Source organism: Nyctereutes procyonoides, unplaced genomic scaffold (assembly GCF_905146905.1).
Source record: "Nyctereutes procyonoides isolate TBG_1078 unplaced genomic scaffold, NYPRO_anot_genome, whole genome shotgun sequence".
NCBI classification, from domain to species: domain Eukaryota; kingdom Metazoa; phylum Chordata; class Mammalia; order Carnivora; family Canidae; genus Nyctereutes; species Nyctereutes procyonoides.
In genome coordinates, this window is record NW_026575022.1 from 3,483,081 (window position 1) to 3,499,076 (window position 15,996).

The 15,996-nt window shown below is 36.6% G+C and overlaps 1 non-coding gene across 1 annotated transcript; it reads right to left on the reverse strand.

Moving 5' to 3' along the window:
- Window positions 1–1,261: 1,261 nt before the first annotated feature.
- Window positions 1,262–1,424, reverse strand: LOC129521143 (U1 spliceosomal RNA). The gene has a single exon (XR_008666769.1). It is a non-coding gene; the product is annotated as a U1 spliceosomal RNA (small nuclear RNA).
- Between the last annotated feature and the right edge of the window lie 14,572 nt (window positions 1,425–15,996).

Sequence of the window (15,996 nt, forward strand, 5' to 3'; positions counted from 1 at the left end):
CTAAAATATATTTTGCTATTTATGTCAACTCAATGTATTCAACTTCTACCAAGGAAAAGTAAGATGCAAAGCCATCACAAGCAGGGTTAATATAATGATAACCCCTTAAAAGTTACTTAAAGCAACCACTCCATGGTTTTTAGGATGATTTCCCACCATATCCTACATCACAATTTATGGGCTCAATTTTCTCTTTTATATTTGATAAATATATCACAGCTTATTCAATTAAACTCCCAAAGTTTATAAGAATATAAAATGTTTCTCTACATATCATTTATTTATCTTGCCCTGATTGCTTTAAATATTTATATTATCTCAAAACCATTTGGACATGAAAAATTAAAGCATTCAACACTTTGTAATTGTAATTAGGGGCACAGAGAATTAATATGAAGGTAGCATTCAACAGGGTAGCTGATCTTGACCGTGTGCCAGAACTGTGGTTAACATAGTGAAATAGAATTTTCTCAGGCCATTTTGTCAGTATTTTTCAAACCCTGGGTTGTGACCCTGTGTCAGCACAGAGTGTGCGATCACAATTTTTACATGAAATGATAGTTACTATTTGGTTAACTTTGTCTACATTCTGTGGATAGGAAATAGTGTTGAGGGATTGGGGAGACCTGAAAAGTGTGAATGTTTCCTAAGGGCTTATTTTGCTTAGGGCCACAGGATTTGGATATTGATATTTTAAAAGTAGATATTACTATGATCACACTATACCTTGAAATCTACTCCGTTAGCTACATTTCAATTGTTTCTGTAAATATAGGCTATGTGAGGTAACTTAACCTTCGCTTAACGATGTCAGACCAATGCTCAGGTTCAACTTTTTTTGTTTGTTTATATTAAAAATGAAAGAGAATTAGATCAGTTTATTTTGAGTCTACTATTATTTCTTGGCATCATTTTAATCATAGCATTCCGGAACCAACATTATTATCACACGCAAAGGAAAACTGCAATTATTTGAGGGTTGAGAGGATAGAGAGAAGAATACTATAGCAATCTTTTTTCTTTAAATATTTGCTTCTGCTCTGCAAGACTGAGATTCAGAAATGTCCATCTGATCTTGTTTATTACTTTTTTTCATGTAATACAAACTCTCTTCTTAATGCCCTAGCATATGAGACAAATATTATCTCTTACCTACCACCCCTGTCCCATCACTCATAGACACACACTCTCATTCTATGGTCTATAATGTGGCCTCTGTGGTCTAATCTCACTGAAGTCTTTTTTTTTTTTTTTTTTTTTTTAGGGGAAAACAAGATAGCAGTCCTCCATTGCCACAAATTATATAGTCTACTATCCCACATTTGGGGAAATCACAATTTCAGCATATTCAGAGTGCAGTGGGTAAGCATCGCCCTGGGAAAACCACTTTCTTTATCATGGTATCTCCCCTGCCCGGTAAATATCATGGAATTCCTTTTATATTATATTCCTGTATCCATGTATTTGCTCAAACTATTCATTCTAGAATATCCTTTCCCCTATTTTTACTCGATGACTTCTCCGTATATATCTTTGAGAAATTTTTTTAATTTTCATTTAAAATATGTTGGCATGTTGAGCATCTGTGCAATACTTAGGCTTGTTAAACAATGAATACCAAGATGTGTAAGTTAACTTCAGTGACAGGTATAGGGAGTGTAGTAGAAAAAGCATTTCAAAATCAGATAGAAAAATATATTTAAATAGCCTTCTAACTTTCTTCAAAATTAAACAGAAAAATATAATTAAGTGCCTCTTCTAATCCATTTAACTGCCTAAACCTATGTAATCTTGGACAAATTCCTTAATTTCTATGAAAACCATATACCCATTAGTAAATTTTAAATTATAAAAGAGCAATTAGTAATAATTAAAGTAAAATTTTAAATTGATAAATATGCAGTTATAATTTTCAAATATATTAATTAAAATATTGCAACACTGTATCTTTCTTATACTAGCCTGAATATTCACAGAATTTAAATATACTTCCTAAACCAGTTGAAACATAAATGGTTTAATAATAGAAATAAATGATCAAATTGAAGCCACAAAATTTGATTTTAATAATTAAGAGTTGTGACCAACATATATTTTTTAAATTAAACTCTTAGCAGGAATTTTATTCCAGTGATAAAAGGGTCTATGCTTGCTTTTACCTTGAAGCAAAGGATATTTATTTTTTCATTTACTTATTTCAAAGTGAATTAATATTTCACAGTTAAATAATCATATCTTGTTCTATATATTATATATGAAAACTTAACTCTATAAAATAATTATGACTTCACTGGAATATTATTCATGAATACTTACTATTTTTCTATGCATTTAAGAAAAATTACACTATTTTTTGTAAATGTATTAACTCAAACCTCCAGTTGCAATTTGGGGCTTGCTGGTTAGTTCTTAAACTACCAGCAAACATACAGCGAACCATCCTAAATGCCATAATGTAGTCAGTAAATTCATTTGTATTTAATTCACGCACAGCTTTTTTCTAGAATGTCGGTTCTAATTAGAAAAAATACAGATAATGAATACTTTGTGATTATTGATTATGAAGGCATTTAGTTAAATGTGGCCTATGAAGTGCTCATTCACATTATATACAGAAGTTCAAAGAAAGGTAACTTAGAGTCGAGAGCATATTTTTTTTCGTCACCAGTGTTTTAACTACTTCAAACTAAATTTAAAATTATTGTCTTTTAGAAAAGACTTTATATCTTTTGAACAATCTAACAACAATTAGGAAAGATATTTCTTGGAAACTGTCTAAAGTATTTGTCTTTATGGCTTGTTGACATAAATGCCAAGAGAAATATTCTGTATTCTCTATTTATATCCTAGTGGATACCTGATTGTAATGTCTGCCAAATATTTCTGCCAAATTACAACCTTGTGAAGTTCAAGGATGTTAATTATTTTATTTGTTATTTTTGTATAATAGAAGCTATAATTTTGCATTCAGTTGAGTAGCTTCGAAGAAGACTCAAACCAACGCGTATAATTATGATTCACTCACACACACACACACACACACACACACAATTTATTACTAAAAAGGTATTGCTAATATCTTTTTTGAGCACAGTCTCACACCTTAAAATTTTGTCTCGAATTCTTAGAAGAATGTATTTGTTATTGACAGTCACAACTGAGGAGATAGCTAATTAATATTGTTTAAGTGATGTTAGGGAAATTGTATAGGTGGTAAAGTAGCATATCCCAAGAGTGTGTTAAAAATATAACAAATAGAGGAGGGGCAAGATGGCGGAAGAGCAGGGTCCCCAAGTCACCTGTCCCCACCAAATTACCTAGATAACCTTCAAACCATCCTGAAAATCTACGAATTCGGCCTGAGATTTAAAGAGAGACCAGCTGGAATGCTACAGTGAGGAGAGTCCCCGCTTCTATCCAGGTAGGAGACGGGGAAAGAGAAATAAAGGAACAAAGGCCTCCGAGGGGGAGGGGCCCCGCGAGGAGCCGGGCTGAGGCCGGGGCGAGTGTCCCCAGGACAGGAGAGCCCCGTCCCGGAGGAGCAGGAGCTGCACCAACCTTCCCGGGCGGGCGGAAAGGGGCTCGCAGGGAGCTGGAGCAGGACCCAGGAGGGCGGGGATGCCCTCGGGCTCCCGGGGACACTAACAGGCACCTGCGAGCGCAGGAGAGTGCACCGAGCTCCCTAAGGCTGCAGCGCGCACCGGAGCAGCTCGGAGGGGCTCGGGAGCGGCTCCAGGGAGGGGCTGCGGGGCGGGAGCGCAAATCCACCAGCGCAGGCCCCGGAGCACAGGGCGCGGGGACACAGCCCAGGATCCGGCCTCCCCCGGGACAGGCAGAGGCCGGGAGGGCCCAGGACAGCGAGGACGCTCCTGCCCCGAGCTGAGCAGATCAACGGCCCCGCCCCGGAGCCTCCAGGCCCTGCGGACGGAGAACCGAGAGCCCCGAGCCCCGTAGTTCCTGCGGAGGCTGAATCCAGGCTTCCAGAGTTGCCATAGCAACTGCGGCTGTTCCTCCTGGGGCCTGGCGGGGTAAACAACCCCCGCTGAGCCCTGCAGCAGGCAGGGGCAGAGCAGCTCCCCCAAGTGCTAACACCTGAGAATCAGCACAGCAGGCCCCTCCCCCAGAAGACCAGCTGGACGGACCAGTGATACTCCCCCGTGTTCCAATACAACTTGTTTTTGGCCACTCTGCACTGAGCAAAATGACTAGAAGGAAAACCTCACCTCAAAAGAAAGAATCAGAAACAGCCCTCTCTCCCACAGAGTTACAAAATCTGGATTACAATTCAATGTCAGAAAGCCAACTCAGAAGCACTATTCTACAGCTACTGGTGGCTCTAGAAAAAAGCATTAAGGACTCATGAGACTTCATGACTGCAGAATTTAGATCCAATCAGGCAGAAATTAAAAATCAACTGAATGAGATGCAATCCAAACTAGAAGTCCTAACGACGAGGGTTAACGAGGTGGAAGAACGAGTGAGTGACATAGAAGACAAGTTAATGGCAAAGAGGGAAACTGAGGAAAAAAGAGATAAACAATTAAAGAACCATGAAGACAGATTAAGGGAAATAAATGACACTCTAAGGAAGAAAAATCTACGTTTAATTGGGGTTCCCGAGGGCGCCGAAAGGGACAGAGGGCCAGAATATGTATTTGAACAAATCCTAGCTGAAAACTTTCCCAATCTGGGAAGGGAAACAGGCATTCAGATCCAGGAAATAGAGAGATCCCCCCCTAAAATCAATAAAAACCGTTCAACACCTCGACATCTAATAGTGAAGCTTGCAAATTCCAAAGATAAAGAGAAGATCCTTAAAGCAGCAAGAGACAAGAAGTCCCTGACTTTCATGGGGAGGAATATTAGGGTAACAGCAGACCTCTCCACAGAGACCTGGCAGGCCAGAAAGGGCTGGCAGGATATATTCAGGGTCCTAAATGAGAAGAACATGCAACCAAGAATACTCTATCCAGCAAGGCTCTCATTCAAAATGGAAGGAGAGATAAAGAGCTTCCAAGACAGGCAGGAACTGAAAGAATATGTGACCTCCAAACCAGCTCTGCAAGAAATTTTAAGGGGGACTCTTAAAATTCCCCTTTAAGAAGAAGTTCAGTGGAACAATCCACAAAAACAAGGACTAAATAGATATCATGATGACACTAAACTCATATCTGTCAATAGTAACTCTGAACGTGAACGGGCTTAATGACCCCATCAAAAGGCGCAGGGTTTCAGACTGGATAAAAAAGCAGGACCCATCTATTTGCTGTCTACAAGAGACTCATTTTAGACAGAAGGACACCTACAACCTGAAAATAAAAGGTTGGAGAACCATTTACCATTCAAATGGTTCTCAAAAGAAAGCAGGGGTAGCCATCCTTATATCAGATAAACTAAAATTCACTCCGAAGACAGTAGTGAGAGACGAAGAGGGACACTATATCATACTTAAAGGATCTATCCAACAAGAGGACTTAACAATCCTCAATATATATGCCCCGAATGTGGGAGCTGCCAAATACTTAAACGAATTATTAACCAAAGTAAAGAAATACTTAGATAATAATACACTTATACTTGGTGACTTCAATCTAGCTCTCTCTACCCTTGATAGGTCTTCTAAACACAACATCTCCAAAGAAACGAGAGCTTTAAATGATACACTGGACCAGATAGATTTCACAGATATCTACAGAACTTTACATCCAAACTCAACTGAATACACATTCTTCTCAAGTGCACATGGAACTTTTTCCAGAATAGACCACATACTGGGTCACAAATCGGGTCTGAACCGATACCAAAAGATTGGGATCGTCCCCTGCATATTCTCAGACCATAACGCCTTGAAATTAGAACTCAATCACAAGAAGAAGTTTGGAAGGACCTCAAACACGTGGAGGTTAAGGACCATCCTGCTAAAAGATAAAAGGGTCAACCAGGAAATTAAGGAAGAATTAAAAAGATTCATGGAAACTAATGAGAATGAAGATACAACTGTTCAAAATCTTTGGGATGCAGCAAAAGCAGTCCTGAGGGGGAAATACATCGCAATACAAGCATCCATTCAAAAACTGGAAAGAACTCAAATACAAAAGCTAACCTTACACATAAAGGAGCTAGAGAAGAAGCAGCAAATCGACCCGACGCCCAGCAGAAGAAGAGAGTTAATTAAAATTCGAGCAGAACTCAACGAAATTGAGACCAGAAGAACTGTGGAACAGATCAATAGAACCAGGAGTTGGTTCTTTGAAAGAATTAATAAGATAGATAAACCATTAGCCAACCTTATTAAAAAGAAGAGAGAGAAGACTCAAATTAATAAAATCATGAATGAGAAAGGAGAGATCACTACCAACACCAAGGAAATACAAACAATTTTAAAAACATATTATGAACAGCTCTACGCCAATAAATTAGGCAATCTAGAAGAAATGGACGCATTCCTGGAAAGCCACAAACTACCAAAACTGGAGCAGGAAGAAATAGAAAACCTGAACAGGCCAATAACCAGGGAGGAAATTGAAGCAGTCATCAAAAACCTCCCAAGACACAAGAGTCCAGGGCCAGATGGCTTCCCAGGGGAATTCTATCAAACGTTTAAAGAAGAAATCATTCCTATTCTACTAAAGCTGTTTGGAAAGATAGAAAGAGATGGAGTACTTCCAAATTCCTTCTATGAGGCCAGCATCACCTTAATTCCAAAACCAGGCAAAGACCCCACCAAAAAGGAGAATTATAGACCAATATCCCTGATGAACATGGATGCAAAAATTCTCAACAAGATACTAGCCAATAGGATCCAACAACACATTAAGAAAATTATTCACCATGACCAAGTAGGATTTATCCCCGGGATGCAAGGCTGGTTCAACACTCGTAAAACAATCAATGTGATTCATCATATCAGCAAGAGAAAAACCAAGAACCATATGATCCTCTCATTAGATGCAGAGAAAGCATTTGACAAAATACAGCATCCATTCCTGATTAAAACTCTTCAGAGTGTAGGGATAGAGGGAACTTTCCTCGATATCTTAAAAGCCATCTACGAAAAGCCCACAGCAAATATCATTCTCAATGGGGAAGCACTGGGAGCCTTTCCCCTAAGATCAGGAACCAGACAGGGATGTCCACTCTCACCACTGCTATTCAACATAGTATTGGAAGTCCTAGCCTCAGCAATCAGACAACAAAAAGAAATAAAAGGCATTCAAATTGGCAAAGAAGAAGTCAAACTCTCCCTCTTCGCCGATGACATGATACTCTACATAGAAAACCCAAAAGCCTCCACCCCAAGATTGCTAGAACTCATAAAGCAATTTGGTAGCGTGGCAGGATACAAAATCAATGCCCAGAAATCAATGGCATTTCTATACACTAACAATGAGACTGAAGAAAGAGAAATTAAGGAGTCAATCCCATTTACAATTGCACCCAAAAGCATAAGATACCTAGGAATAAACCTAACCAAAGAGGTAAAGGATCTATACCCTAAAAACTATAGAACACTTCTGAAAGAAATTGAGGAAGACACAAAGAGATGGAAAAATATTCCATGCTCATGGATTGGCAGAATTAATATTGTGAAAATGTCAATGCTACCCAGGGCAATTTACACGTTCAATGCAATCCCTATCAAAATACCATGGACTTTTTTCAGAGATTTAGAACAAATTATTTTAAGATTTGTGTGGAATCAGAAAAGACCCCGAATAGCCAGGGGAATTTTAAAAAAGAAAACCATAGCTGGGGGCATCACAATGCCAGATTTCAGGTTGTACTACAAAGCTGTGGTCATCAAGACAGTGTGGTCCTGGCACAAAAACAGACACATAGACCAATGGAACAGAATAGAGAATCCAGAAATGGACCCTGAACTTTATGGTCAACTAATATTCGACAAAGGAGGAAAGACTATCCACTGGAAGAAAGACAGTCTCTTCAATAAATGGTGCTGGGAAAATTGGTCATCCACATGCAGAAGAATGAAACTAGACCACTCTCTTGCACCATACACAAAGATAAACTCAAAATGGATGAAAGATTTAAATGTGAGACAAGACTCCATCAAAATCCTAGAGGAGAACACAGGCAACACCCTTTTTGAACTTGGCCACAGTAACTTCTTGCAAGATACATCCACGAAGGCAAAAGAAACAAAAGCAAAAATGAACTATTGGGACTTCATCAAGATAAGAAGCTTTTGCACAGCAAAGGATACAGTCAACAAAACTCAAAGACAACCTACAGAATGGGAGAAGATATTTGCAAATAACATATCAGATAAAGGGCTAGTTTCCAAAATCTATAAAGAACTTATTAAACTCAACACCAAAGAAACAAACAATCCAATCATGAAATGGGCAAAAGACATGAAGAGAAATCTCACAGAGGAAGACATAGACATGGCCAACATGCACATGAGAAAATGCTCTGCATCACTTGCCATCAGGGAAATACAAATCAAAACCACAATGAGATACCACCTCACACCAGTGAGAATGGGGAAAATTAACAAGGCAGGAAACAACAAATGTTGGAGAGGATGCGGAGAAAAGGGAACCCTCTTACACTGTTGGTGGGAATGTGAACTGGTGCAGCCACTCTGGAAAACTGTGTGGAGGTTCCTCAAAGAATTAAAAATAGACCTGCCCTACGACCCAGCAATTGCACTGTTAGGGATTTACCCCGAAGATTCAGATGCAATGAAACGCCGGGGCACCTGCACCCCGATGTTTCTAGCAGCCATGTCCACAATAGCCAAACTGTGGAAGGAGCCTCGGTGCCCATCGAAAGATGAATGGATAAAGAAGATGTGGTTTATGTATACAATGGAATATTACTCAGCCATTAGAAACAACAAATACCCACCATTTGCTTCAACGTGGATGGAACTGGAGGGTATTATGCTGAGTGAAGTAAGTCAATCGGAGAAGGACAAACAGTGTATGTTCTCACTTATTTGGGGAATATGAATAATAGTGAAGGGAAATATAAGGGAAGGGAGAAGAAATGTGTGGGAGATATCAGAAAGGGACACAGAACATAAAGACTTCTAACTCTGGGAAATGAACTAGGGGTGGTGGAAGGGGAGGAGGGCGGGGGGTGGGGGTGAATGGGTGACGGGCACGGAGGGGGACACTTGACGGGATGAGCACTGGGTGTTATTCTGTATGTTGGTAAATTGAACACCAATAAAAATTAATTTATAAAAAAAAAATATATAACAAATATACCAGCTGAGACTAATGATCCACCTAATCCAGTATTCTCTATATTATGGTTACTAAAGGTATTTTAATTGTTTTATGAGCTCTAAGCTAAATGACCTTCTATGAGTATTTGTTATGGTGATCTCTATCCACAAGGCGGGACCAATGTACGTTAATGACAACTCTATGTCCAGAATGGTTGCCAAAGACACTTATTCAATGAGAATCTTCTAGCTCAGAGTCTTTGACAAAAAAAAAAAAAAAAAAAAAACAAAAAAAACAACAACAACAACAACAAAAAAGATTTAATTCTGTACAGTAGGGACTTGGTTTTAGCCAGCAATGTTGTAATTAAGTCAATGGTTTTCTTTTCTTTTAAAAATTTTATTTATTCACTTGAGAGAGAGAGAGCATGAGAGAGAGAGGGAGACAGCAAGCATGGGGGGTGGGGCGGGTGGAAGACCAGAGGGAGGAGAAGCAGCCCCCATGCTGAACAGACAGCCCAACTCCCAGCTCCATCCCAGAACAATATGAGCCAAAGGCAAACACTTACATGATTGAACCACCCAGGTATCCCAAGCCAATGGTTTTCTTTAAATATTTCCTCCAAATTGCCATTGCTCATTACATGTTCATAAGTTTTTGTTGCTTACAATTTTATCACAATGATTACATTTTGTTAAAAGTCTCTTACATTAGTTTGTATTCATTCATTGAATGTTTCTTTTTGAAGGCCTTAATGCCATTTTTTCCTGGTTGTTTCATTCCAATGAAATGTATATTTTTCTGTATTATAAACAGAAAATGAACTATTAAGCCTTAAAGTAATGCTCTTTTGAGGAGTAAGTTTAAAGTTCCAAAAAGACAGAAAAGTATGGATGATTCAATGATAGATATGGTAGATAAAAGAAGGAAGGCAGGCAGGCAGGCAAAATTCATCAGAAAAATAATTGTAATTGTATCTAGGTAATGGGTAATAAAATATAATGGTGATTCTGCTTTTATTTTCCCTTTGTTATTTTTCCCAATTGGATGTCATCAGCATTTTTATAATTTGTACTTCAAACTAAATGTTAGAAAACACTACTTTTTAGATATTAGCACAAAAATAAAAAAAGAAAGGGCATGTATGTATGTATCAAAATAATTTTAAAAATGACTAATATCCAACACTGTAAGGTTAAAAAAATAAACTGAAGCAGTTTTATGTTTGAGTGTAGAAAAAATAAACTACTAACTTATCTGGCATCAGACAATTCATTGTTCATATAAGGTTTTATTTTTTTTAAGGTTTTATTTCTATGAAAGAAGTAACCAACACATTTTTAGATTTTTTTTTTAAAAGAAGCCAGGGGCACCTGGGTGGTTCAGTAGGTTGAGCATCTGCCTTCAGGTCTGGGTCTGATCCTGGGATGGAGCGAGGGGTGGGGGGGTAGGGATCTCTGTTCAGTGAGGAGCCTGCTTTCTCTCTCTCTCTCTCTCTCTCTCTCTCTCTCTCACCCTCCCTCACCCTTGCACATGCTGTCTCTCTCACTGTGTCTCAAATAAATAAATGTTTTTAAACATAAAAAAAATAAAAAGAAGCCAGATAAATCTGAGTTCAGACACCCAGATATTAAAATAAACCCATTAAAAAGTATTTTATGATCATGACTATAAAAAAACTTCTCTGATTCTGAGTATGGCAATTAAAAAAAATGAAAAATTGGACCAGATGGATGACTCTAATGCTCTTATCAGCTCCAGCAGTCTCATCAAACAGTCACTCCCAGGATTTCTATGCTTTTAGTCTGATGGTCCAACACAGTCCTGAAAATGTCTCAAAGTAAAATTTACCAAAGAATGAAAAATTCTGCACAGTACTATGAAAACTGATATATTCTAAGACAACTACAGATGTCACCCTGTAGGAACTGTGTACTTTGACTAAAACAAATGTTAGACTTAATGAAACAATGTCAGTATTCACGCTGCGGTAAAACCTGATGATGCTACATTGGCTGAGAGAATGATGGACATGACGCATTATTATAATATTCATTTTGATGTTAAATTTTCAGTTTAAGTCTTTAAATGAGGTCAGAGACAATTTATGCACACCCATGTTTCTCCATTCCGTCAGTCATTATCTCTCCATTTAAAATGTGGCATCCAGCATTTAATTGAGTTTCTAAAAGGGACTAATTAATCATGAAATAGGTTTTTAGCCAGGTTTTCAGGTTGAAAGTCATTTATGCCATATCTGCTTGAAAGCAAAAGATTATACCCGACTGGAAAATGAACTATGCTATTATCTCACCAGAGAATGAGGCAGTAAGGGCCATTCTCTTGAAACAGTAAGGATTCCTTCAAACATATGTTCATGATTGAAATTAGGTTCTGCTTAGCATGGAAACTGTGGATGATACATTAGCACTCAGTCCCTCATAAGACAATCCACTTCTCCTATTTAGGATTAAGGAATATTTTATTTCAGGAGATTATATTTTTATTAAGGTACATTGTTCTGATATAATTAAAGAGGTTTTATTTGTTTCTAGAGTGTCTGTCCTGGTTTTTAACTACAGAGACATAGGGGCACCCGGGAGGCTCAGCTGCTTAGCATCGCTTTCGGCTCAGGGCCTGACCCCGGGGTCTTGGGATCAAGTCCTGCGTCGGGCTCCCTGCGGGGAACCTGCTTCTCCCTCTGCCTGGGTCTCTGCCTCTCTCTCTCTGTCTCTCATGAGTAAATAAATAAATAAATACCGAGGTATAAATAGAATTGATTGGACCTACTTTTCCCACTGGAAGGTCTGGTCATATTCATCTTGCGTGTGTGACTGTGCAGCCAGGGGCGGGGTGGGGGGAGCTTTCTTCCTTCCCTTCCCTGAACTGGAGAGAAGAGCCATGCATCTCACGGCGACAGAATTCCATTAGTTCATTATTTCAGACGTTACACAGAAAATGTTAAATTTCAAAACTCAGTCTTCTTCCTCCCTGCCTGTACCCTGCTCTCCCTTATCAAAAAGAAGAGCAGGGGAATTTTGTGTAAATAATTAAAGATTTAAATTGTTGTTTTTTTGTTTTGTTTTGTTTTGCTTTGCTTTGGACTCTGTTTCCTAATTAATGATTGTATCCAATATCATAAACATAGCAAATAAAAAAGTGAAAAAAAAATAAAAGAAATAAAAGAAAAAAAATTAGCAATATGCTAGCTGCCAAAATTGGTTATCGTTAACATTTTGTTAAATGTTATCACTACTTTTCATGACTCACCTTGGAAATTATTTTGTTCATTTACAAGGATGTTATTATTCTGTTGGCCATATTTTGTAGTCTATTATAATTTACTATATATATTATATATATTATATTTATATATATTCTCTCTCTCTCCATATATGGAGAGTATATATGTTTTAAGGAGTATATGTTTAAGGAGTACTCCTTAAAACATATATACTCTCCATAGCACATATATATACACACATATATATATACATTATATATATATATATATATACTCCTTAAAACATTTTCTGTAAGATGATTTTGGTGGCAACAAAATATTCCCTAAAAGCAATATTTAAAAATTTAAAATTTAAAGATTGTTGCTGTATTTTTAGATACGCAGAAAGTTTTATATACTCACTGCTAAAAAATAACAAATTTAATGTCTCTACTTAATCTCTTAATTTTTGTAAGTAGTATGACTGTGTCTAAGAACCTATACATACTTGATGATTTTGCTATGTATTTGCATTTCTATTTAGAACATATTTTAGTCTCACTTTGACTTTTGATTTTATTCTCTCCAGTTGTAGAGGCATCTATACCATGGATTGTGTATTACTGCACCTTCTTCTAAGAACTTCAGTCTCCCTTGCCTCTCAAGTGGCTATCCAAAGGCCAGCCATATTCTTAAGAATTAACATAAACTGGTTCAATGAGCCCTTATCTAGATCATACTCCCCAATGTCATTCTCTGAATTAGCTCTGAAAGAAAATGGCTAATTGAAATTATTTCATTAGGCAGACTTTGGTGTAGTTAAAAAGGCTGAACAAAGAAGTCACTCTACTGCATGGGAAATAAATCCACAAGTGAGTCCCACATAAAGCTCCCATTCAAAAATCTATTGTACTAAGTTACAGTATAGTTGTCCAAAAAAAGTGCAAGATGAATGAAAAAGCAAGTAGATGCTTAAAATGTTAGCAAATTTATATGAAAATTTAATGAGACTTTAAAACGAGGTTTTCCGAAGGGTGGAACGATGCGAAACTAAAATATAAAATAATAGTAGAGGTAAAGTATCATTCATTTATTTGCCGGGAGTAGAAGAGTGGTATTGATTAATTTTGGAGACAATCATGTTAAACCTAATTGCTTAAATGTATTATAACCACTGAACATAGCAGATATAGAACATAATGCAGAAGCTTGGAATGCACTTTCCACAGATCTTAACATGATTCATACTCTTTCTTTCTTCTTTCTTTTTCTTTCTTTCTTTCTTTCTTTCTTTCTTTCTTTCTTTCTTTCTTTCTTTTCTTTCTTTCTTTCTTTCTTTCTTTCTTTCTTTCTTTCTTTCTTTCTTTCTTTCTTTCTTTCTTTCTTTCTTCTTCTTTCTTTCCTTTCTTTCTTCCTTTCTTTCTTCCTTTCTTTCTTTCTTTCTTTCTTTCTTTCTTTCTTTCTTTCTTTCTTTCCTTTCTTCTTTCTTCTTTTTTTTAGTTTTTTGGTCTATTCCAGGAATGTTAGCTCCACCAGGAGGGGAATTTGGCATCTTCCATTTTGTTTTTTATTCAAAATACTTATAATGTTTCAGGGCAAACAACACATGCTCAATCTAAGTTTGTTGACTGAATCAAAGATTGAGTATATAATTAATTAATTAATTAATCTCTTTAGTTATATTTATTCACATTTACTCTCTGATTTCTGGAATTTATTTCACAAATTTGCCTTTCATTATACAGAGCCGGAATTCAGCAATATAATATGGTTAAAGTATTTTTTTCTTTAAATTTGCGTTATCAGCATTTACTTTTCTTAATTTGTAAAGTCCATCAAATGACTATTTTAAATTTAATTTTGTAGTTTGACTACCTCAAGTATCAAAAACTTGATTCTCTCACATTCCCTTTTATTGAATACTTGATATATTTTAGGTCTTCTTCCTGTTTCCTAGAATAAATCTACAAACAATTCTTTTGCAAATATTCTGAATCATTAATTAATATTTTAAGCTTGGATTTCATATGGCCAATGTCTTATTAGCTGATGTTTTTTGGATCCTTTTTTCCTTTCTTTATGAAATGCACAAATAAGTTGATGTACTAAAGATAAATTATAAAATATCAAGTATTTTTATTTATTTATTTATTTATTTATTTATTTATTTATTTATTTATGATAGTCACAGAGAGAGAGAGAGAGAGAGGCAGAGACACAGGCAGAGGGAGAAGCAGGCTCCATGCACCGGGAACCCGATGTGGGATTCGATCCCGGGTCTCCAGGATCGCGCCCCGGGGCCAAAGGCAGGCGCCAAACCGCTGCGCCACCCAGAGATCCCTAAAATATCAAGTATTATAATTTTTATTCAATTTTAATTATTTCTCATGTTGCATAGATTTACCTGAACTTGGTATTTGATATGAACAGAAACACTCTATGTCAAACTATAAGGACAGGACAAATTTAAGTAGACTATTTAATACTCAGAAAACATTGAGAGCTACTTTTATTTCGGATTATTTAAATAAAATGTCACCTATTGAGGTAGAACTAGCAAAGTATTATACCACAAGGGAGGTAGTCTTAATTAATTAAAAAAAGATATAGTGAATTTTGATTATTTTATTCTTTAAAATTATTGAGTAATCCTTTATAAATGGCTTTAAAAGATGGATTTGATAATTTTGATTTAAAGAAAACCAAATAATATTATGATAGACAGGATTTCTAACTGTCTTGCAACCTTTGAACACGCTAGTCATATTTGGAAATTTGGAAATTTACATCTTTCCCCCCAGACTTTCCTTTTCTTTCTTCCCTCATACTTTTTAAAACCAAATTTGTTTAGATCTACTCTCAATGTAGAAATCAGAATTAAAAAAAAATATATATATATATATTTCCCTACTCTGTTTCAGTTAGAATGTTAGCATATTATGCAGGCTCCATTTATATGATACATTCATGCAAGACTTCCAGGGAAGAACAGACTTGAAACCTTTTGCATGTGAATCTGACAGCAAATGCATCTAACTTTCAGGAAATTCTGTGTTTACAAACTCAATTTCTCAGCATAAAAGTGTCATTAATGGACAACAAATATTGTTTTCTGATGTTTGGTGGGGCTAATGCAGTAAAATTTCCTAAGGCAATTTCTATACAAGATTTTGTACATTATTTCTAAAAATTTAACCTAGAACTTGGTTCTCTTGCTTTTGTAATTCTTTGAGAGACTCAATAAGATGTTTCTACTTCTTAATTAGTGTCAGCTTTTTCTTTTCTTTCATCTAAACAAAAGCCTAAAGAAATTATGTTTCTTCTCTTTCCATATGCTTCTCTATTGGGGGATATTTTGTTCTGTCAATATGTTTGACTAGTACCTAATTGTATTAATGATCATTATGATCATTTCATGAATACTGGTGGGACAGTGGAGTTTACGCCCTTAACATCTCCTGGTATTACTTCAGGGTGGCATAACTGGATATGTAATAACTATACTTTTATTGAAAAATGAACAGGGGTGATAAATATGAACATAATGATTAGAAAATATTTTCAGGAGAGTCA